Source organism: Rhincodon typus, chromosome 19 (assembly GCF_021869965.1).
Source record: "Rhincodon typus isolate 14 chromosome 19, sRhiTyp1.1, whole genome shotgun sequence".
Lineage (NCBI taxonomy): Eukaryota > Metazoa > Chordata > Chondrichthyes > Orectolobiformes > Rhincodontidae > Rhincodon > Rhincodon typus.
The window spans coordinates 17,892,372-17,900,619 of record NC_063350.1 but is presented as its reverse complement, the minus strand read 5'-3'; the positions used below and the strand labels follow the sequence as shown (position 1 = coordinate 17,900,619).

The window sequence follows — 8,248 nt, the reverse complement described above, 5'->3', positions numbered from 1 at the left end:
AAAGACATCTTTCCCTCCCCACCCTTATCTGCTTTCCGGAGGGACAACTCTCTCCGTGACTCCCTTGTCCGCTCCACACTCCCCTCCAGCCCCACCACACCCGGCACTTTTCCCTGCAACTGCAGGAAGTGCTACACCTGCCCCTACACCTCCCCCCTCACCGCCATCCCAGGCCCCAAGAAGACTTTCCACATCAAGCAGATGTTCACCTGCACATCTGCTAATGTGGTATACTGCATCCACTGTTCCTGTTGTGGCCTCCTCTACAATCGGGGAAACCAAACGGAGGCTTGGGAACCGCTTTGTAGAACACCTACGCTTGGTTCGTACTAAACAACTGCACCTCCCAGTCGCGAACCATTTCAACTCCCCCTCCCATTCCTCAGACGACATGTCCATCCTGGGCCTCCTGCAGTGCCACAATGATGCTACCCGAAGGTTGCAGGAACAGCAACTCATATTCCGCTTGGGAACCCTGCAGCCCAATGGTATCAATGTGGACTCCACAAGCTTCAAAATCTCCCCTCCCCCTACCGCATCCCAAAACCAGCCCAGCTTGTCCCCGCCTCCCTAACCTGTCCTTCCTCCCGCCTATCCCCTCCTCCCACCTCAAGCCCCACCCCCATCTCCTACCTACTAACCTCATCCCGCCCCCTTGACCTGTCCGTCCTCCCTGGACTGACCTATCTCCTCCCTACCTCCCCACCTACACTCACCTTTACTGGCTCCATCCCCGCCTCTTTGACCTGTCTGTCTCCTCTCCACCTATCTTCTCCTCTATCCATCTTCTATCCGCCTCCCCCTCTCTCCCTATTTATTTCAGAACCCCCTTCCCCTCCCCCATTTCTGAAGAATAGTCTAGGCCCGAAACGTCAGCCTTCCTGCTCCTCTGATGCTGCCTGGCCTGCTGTGTTCATCCAGCTCTACACCTTGTTATCTCAACTTTACCCAAGTGCTGTTTTATGATTAACATTCAACTTTACAGCCATGTTGCTTTCGAAAATATAATTAACACAATCCAAAATGTATTCGACTACCTATCCTTTTATTTCTTTTCTATTTTTGGGCATGACCGACTGGGTGGACAGATATATATATATGCACAGTTGAACAATAACTTCAAGGGCCACCACTCACCTGAATGTATATAACATGTACAGACAATCATGCTGTTATCCTGTTGGTGGTCATCATTTTTTTAAAATTCTGCTCTGATTATCCCTCCTGCCAAATTCAAGGCACCATATCAAAATTGAGGGTGGCTGCATGGTGATAAGGACTCGTCCGCTATACATGGTGGCCCCTGATTTCATTCTCTTACCCAATCAGAGTCAGTGCACTTACAATGAAAGCCATATTGCCACCACTAATTGCAAAAGGGCAAGACCACTGGCACCCTAAATCAACAGTGTTCGGCCTGAGCAGCTTGAGGGAAGCAGGGAGCCTGAATATTTCACCAAGTTGGTGGTGTCCAATGAACATGTTGCAATTTGGTTCTCATGAGAGTACACCCCTTCCCACCATGCCTTCAGCAAACACCTCAAAAAGAAGGAAACTATCTATGAGCAGTCTGTAATTTCCTTAAAGATATACGCACATCACAGTCGTTGCATTATTTCCCATCATTTCATTACAAGTCATCACACATTATTCTTGGCCAAAATCCTAAAAAATAAGATACAACAAAGAGCATGCTATTAAAAAAAGGCTAACAACCCAAAAATAGCACTATGCATCACTGTGCATTCCCTTCTGAACTATATTGCAAGGTCCTTTGCTGACTGAGTGTTCTTATACAGCGTTACCTTGTTGGCTGCAGAAGGCCTAGTGAAAAGCTGCTGTCTTTCACTGGCAGGCACTGAAAGTAGACTGATAAGACTATTTATTTAACACCTCCAGGCTTTGATGGTCTAACTTCAGACCGCACCACAACAGAATGGGCAGCAACAGTCTGGGCACTGGGTTAACAAGCTAACAGACATCAAAAGGCACATTGACAGACTGGCAGCAAACAAAGTACTAATGCTGTCCGTCTGAGAGAGGATAGCAGGTTCATGTACCAGGCTCCTGCACCCCAAAAGCATGCTCAACAATCCTGATAATCCATTGCCACAGAATGCCGAACTGCTGTGGGCGTTAATGAGCTTTTCTTAGGAACTTCACATCAGCTGTGGTGGAGAGTCATTTAGACTCAAAATGTTGGCTTGCTCTTTCTCCACGGATGCTGCCTGACCTGCCGTGATCACCAGTTATTTTTGTTTTCAGCCCTTCTTGGGCAATGCCAGGTGAAGACATAATGACCGCAGTCTGAACCCACATGATGAGTTGAGTTTACATAGAAGTCACCACAGATATCATGACCTCAATCTGATTTTTCATAGTAACACTGAGATATTGGACTGCTTCTCTGTGCTGCAGTGGAAGCCAAGACATTGTCCACCCACTGCATCATGGCCAAGACCACACTGTTATGAGTTGGCTTCACTTTCACGCGTCACACAAAGTTCTGTGCCAAGTTGGAGCTGGGCTCTTCAATGCTCTTTTCCATTGACAACATGCTCTGTGACAGGTCCGCCAGTGTTTTTCAGCATCTTTCTTCTAACACTTTGCAGCTGTTTTTGGGTATCTGGAAGAATAAGTGCAGAACAAAAGGATTGGAGGAAGAGGGAACAAGCATGGGATGCAGCTTGTGAACTTGGATTTGAGAACAGCCATAAGGCTGGGGCATACCATCAACCCTGATGTTTTCACCAGCACCATCTTTTCCAAAGGTCTCGGGATGTGCAGTCAGCTATGTCCCTGCCAATTCTCTGCACTTGCCTCCTGACCCGAAGTTGTGCTGCACAAGGCATGGAAAGAGTGTCAGTGATTGTTTGGGTGATGCACCTTTAGTAACTGAAAACATATGACAGCTGCGAAAGGTGCATGTAAGGCTTGTGTGTGGGTGAGGTGTTCAGCACAAGTCTCGCTTGCCGAAGGCTGCTAACGGTTGAGTGATGGGGCTGTGAAACATTGTGCAATGCAGCAGCTGAAGATGTGTTCACTACCTTATCCAACAGTGTGAAGCCGCTGAACATGTTGTGAAACTGCAGCCAGGTCTGCAGTGACTGCCACAGTCCCATGCTCCCATTCCCTTCTCAAAGTATTTCAGGAGAGCCTCCAGGCCCATAGTGACAAATGACCTCTCTCCTCCCTTATAATCCCTGGGCTAAGGCCTCCAAGTGCTGCACCAGAGAACCTAGGAGCTAACTCTCTGGCCTGCTGCTCTATTGGTTCTCTTGATCCTTCTCTGATAAAAACTTCTGTATGCATGAGTTTCATCAATTACTGCAACCAAAATGCATCGCCTCTTTAGACTGCAGGCTCCCTTAAAGGAGGGCAGGCTAGTTGTATTAGCCACACTCATACCTGGATGGCCAGTGCACTTAGCCAGTCAGCAGTATGTGCAGTTCTGGCCTGCATACACATTCATGAATGAGCAAGGCAGAGTTATCATTTTTTCTAATTCACAAAATCAATTGATTCTAAAGCAAGGAGCAATTTCTGCAATTGAAAGTTTTCTCAGTATTAATTTCTTTTATAAATGTTGACCTGTTTGATCCCATGTTCCCAATTGTTCTCCAATCAGCAATTCCATTATAGATGCATCACAACTCATAACTCAAATAATTCTTGCCAAAGATCTCCAGGACTGATTAATGCAGACAAAAAACAAATCGTCTTTGTAACTTTTGCTTTTTCCTATTAGAAAAACAAAGTTTCTGAATTTTGAACTGCTTTGCTCACATATTTCAAACTCAAACAGAAAATCTCTAAATTACCTTCCTTATTTTGTATTAGCCAAGAGAGTTGCAATTCTTTGGATTCATTAACCATTGCATATATTTTATCTTAGGTTGTCTGTATGCCCATGTTTCCATCATCTAGGCATCAAATTGCTTCCAGAATAATTTCATCCCCTTGTGTAATGAAGCTTTGCATTTTCAAAAGTTTCACTTTATCTCATATCAGGTATTTTATTTTCACTCAACCCTTTTTAGTCTGGATATATTACAAAGTGATCTAAGTAATCATGTAAGATCTATCTAAATTTACTGTTCAGATAGTAAGTAGCCAGCTGACAATAACAACTACTTGTCATGTAGCCTGTTCTCCATTACTGGTAACGAAGTTTGACTTGAAAATTGAGTCTGATCCTGAATGTCCAGCAAATGTGCCTTAGTGGGGTGTGATAATAAAACAGAACAAGATGATGAACAAATAATGTCTTTCTCCTGCATTCACCTATCTTGCATGATGATAATGATATTTTATCGAAACAATCAGTGTCATTTATTGCATGGCATTCACATGCTCCAAAAAATCAATGTGCATGAGTACATTAGGATGTTTGAAACATGATGACTCCAAGACATATGACAAAATAATATATACATGCCAGATTTACATGGTATCATTCTTTAAAGGTATTTTGCCTGCCTTAATAACTGATTCAGGGTTATAATATCTGGACTGGGGTATAATTTGCATAGTGTTAAATTACAATAATGGAAAGATTTTGAGTTTTAAGGATAGATTTTCAAAAGTCCTTTCCATGACCATTAACCAGAAAATGGAGAGCAACAAAACTACATTCTGACAAAAAGGTAATTTCCCCAAATAAACTAATACATTATTCCTACTGCCACTACAAAAACCTTGAGTGAAACTTCTTCCTCCCGATAATTTCTTCTACATAGATTTATAACAATGACTTTTGCCTCAGTATTTCCCATAATCTTGACCTCAGATCAGGATATCAACAATCACTTCCACACATTATTCATCACACACAATTCTCTTTCCTCTTTAGTGACCTTGACATCAATTGCCACGAAAAATAACTCTTTATGAAGTTGCTTACAACTGCACTTTCAAATGTTTGCACACTATTTTTCATATAATCATAACAATTCTTTACACCTTGAAATCACCTACAAATGTGATACAAAAAGCCCCCAGTCATTCTGGCCATTTCCCCAGTCCAAGCCCCATCTTCATTTCTTCAAATCCAAGGAGCATAATCCAGAAAGTATTTGGTTGAGTTATCTGTCAGCAAATTTCGCTGGATCACATTAAGACTACCAGATTTCCAGCCTCCTTTCTGTGACTGCCCTCATTTTGTCTTACCTAACCAAGTCTGGCTACAGAAATCTCCACTATTTGCTGATCTTCCACTAACTCTGACTTCAGGAGAAAAATGAAGAATGCACCTTCCTCTTCGGACACATGCTGTCCCTTTGTCACCATCCGCAGACTGGTTACAACTTTGTCATCCTAAGCAACCTGGAGCTGAGTTTCTGATCCTATGGGCTGCATTTTACCTGGCACCACAGAGATGGCAATGAAGCCAGAACAGTGACGGACAGATGCATTGGGACAGCTCCCCATCTCAGTCCTAACGCCGGGAGGTGAATAATGAAAGGGCGCATCAAAAGGGTGACTTTCCTGGAAAGTTTGACATTTGGCAGCAGCAAAACGGCCCTCGCCACACAGTCATCCTCTAGCCGTGTGGGGGCAACCTCCTCGGAGTGTCACCGAAGACACTCCCTTGGCCGCAACACTGCAACAGTAGGGCTTCTCCTCCATCTGCAGAGGCTGCCTACTTGTTGCATCGAACAGTAAAGTCACATTTATCCCTCTGAGGCCGCTCATCACTCCGACAGCCACTACATTTTCTGTTGCCTTCATATTTTGAGGCCTCAGCAGCATCGACCTCTCTCAGGGATGCTGGCAATGCTCAGAGTTGCTGCATTTTTTTCATCACCCATGACTCACTCTTTTCTGAAGCTTCTGCTCCTCCGGCTCCCTCTCTTCATTTAAGATTTTACGTCAAATTCACCTCTTTGACCAAAGTAAAACAGCTCCTTTTTTGGCTTGATGTCCATCAAGCATATCCTTCAAAGGCATTATAAGAATGCATTCTGTTGTTGTTGTAAACCCAAGAGTTCTTTCAAGCAAAGCAAAAAATTGAATTGTAGGCGAATATAGTTACTACCTTGGTGAAAAATATGCTTAATTAATTAGGAATGCTAGCTCAGAGGTAAATACAACAAAAAGGCAATGGGGAGAGAGAGCAGTTGAACATGTGGCTACAGGGATGGTGCAGGAGGGAGGGATTCAGATACCTGGATAATTGGGGCTCATTCTGGGGTAGGTGGGACCTCTACAAACGGGATGGTCTACACCTGAACCAGAGGGGTACCAATATCCTGGGGGGGAAATTTGCTAATGCTCTTCGGGAGGGTTTAAACTAATTCAACAGGGGGATGGGAACCTGAATTGTAGCTCCAGTGTACAGGAGGTTGAGAGTAGTGAGGTCATAAATAAGGTTTCAAGGTCACAGGAGTGTACCGGCAGGCAGGAAGGTGGTTTGAAGTGTGTCTACTTCAATGCCAGGAGCATCCAGAATAAGGTGGGTGAACTTGCAGCATGGGTTGGTTCCTGGGACTTCGATGTTGTGGCCATTTCGGAGACATGGATAGAGCAAGGACAGGAATGGTTGTTGCAGGTTCCGGGGTTTAGATGTTTCAGTAAGATCAGGGAAGGTGGTAAAAGAGGGGGAGGTGTGGCATTGTTAGTCAAGGACAGTATTACGGTGGCAGAAAGGACGTTTGATGACAACTCGTCTACTGAGGTAGTATGGGCTGAGGTTAGAACCAGGAAAGGAGAGGTCACCCTGTTGGGAGTTTTCTATAGGCCTCCGAAAAGTTCCAGAGATGTAGAGGAAAAGATTGCAAAGATGATTCTGGATAGGAGCAAAAGTAACAGGGTAGTTGTTATGGGGGACTTTAACTTTCCAAATATTGACTGGAAACGCTATAGTTCGAGTACTTTAGATGGGTCAGTTTTTGTCCAATGTGTGCAGGAGGGTTTCCTGACACAGTATGTAGATAGGCCAACAAGAGACGAGGCCACATTGGATTTGGTACTGGGTAATGAACCAGGCCAGGTGTTAGATTTGGAGGTAGGTGAGCACTTTGGTGATAGTGACCACAATTTGTTTACGTTTACTTTAGCGATGGAAAGGGATCAGTATATACCGCAGGGCAAGAGTTATAGCTGGGGGAAAGGCAATTATGAGGCGATGAGGCAAGATTTAGGATGCATAGGATGGAGAAGGAAACCGCAGGGGCTGGGCACAATTGAAATGTGGAGCTTGTTCAAGGAACAGCTACTGCGTGTCCTTGAGAAGTATGTACCTGTCAGGCAGGGAGGAAGTGGTCGAGCGAGGGAACGGTGGTTTACTAAAGAAGTTGAATCTCTTGTCAAGAGGAAGAAGGAGGCTTATGTAGAGATGAGGCGTGAAGGCTCAGTTAGGGCGCTTGAGAGTTACAAGTTAGCCAGGAAGGACCTAAAGAGAGAGCTAAGAAGAGCCAGGAGGGGACATGAGAAGTCTTTAGCAGGTAGGATCAAGGAAAACCCTAAAGCTTTCTATAGGTATGTCAGGAATAAAAGAATGACTGGAGTAAGATTGGGGTCGGTCAAGGACAGTAGTGGGAAGTTGTGCGTGGAGTCCGAAGAGATAGGAGAGGTGCTAAATGAATACTTTTTGTCAGTATTCACGCAGGAAAAAGACAAAGACAATGTAGTCGAGGAGAATACTGAGATACAGTCTATTTAGATGGGATTGAGGTTCATAAGGAGGAGGTGTTAGAAATTCTGGAAGGTGTGAAAATAGATAAGTCCCCTGGGCCGGATAGGATTTATCCTAGGATTCTCTGGGAAGCTAGAGGGGAGATTGCAGAGCCTTTGGCTTTGATCTTTATGTCGTCATTGTCTTCAGGAATAGTGCCAGAAGACTGGAGACTAGCAAATGTTGTCCCCTTGTTCAAGAAGGGGAGTAGAGACAACCCTGGTAATTATAGACCAGTGAGCCTTACTTCAGTTGTGGGTAAAGTGTTGGAAAGGATTATAAGAGATAGGATTTATAATCATCTAGAAAGGAATAATTTGATTAGGGATAGTCAACACGGTTTTGTGAAGGGTAGGTCGTGCCTCACAAACCTTATTGAGTTCTTCGAGAAGGTGACCAAACAGGTGGATGAGGGTAAAGCGGTTGATGTGGTGTATATGGATTTCAGTAAAGCGTTTGATAAGGCTCCCCGTGGTAGGCTATTGCAGAAAATACGGAGGCATGGGATTGAGGGTGATTTAGCGGTTTGGATCAGAAATTGGCTAGCTGTAAGAAGACAGAGGGTGGTGGTTG

The 8,248-nt window shown here is 44.5% G+C and overlaps 1 protein-coding gene across 2 annotated transcripts in view; it reads right to left on the bottom strand.

Annotated features, from left to right (window-relative positions):
* slco4a1 (solute carrier organic anion transporter family, member 4A1) overlaps positions 1-8,248 on the bottom strand; it is a 159,498-nt gene that overhangs the window by 94,777 nt on the left and 56,473 nt on the right. The gene's annotated exons all lie outside the window — the stretch shown is intronic.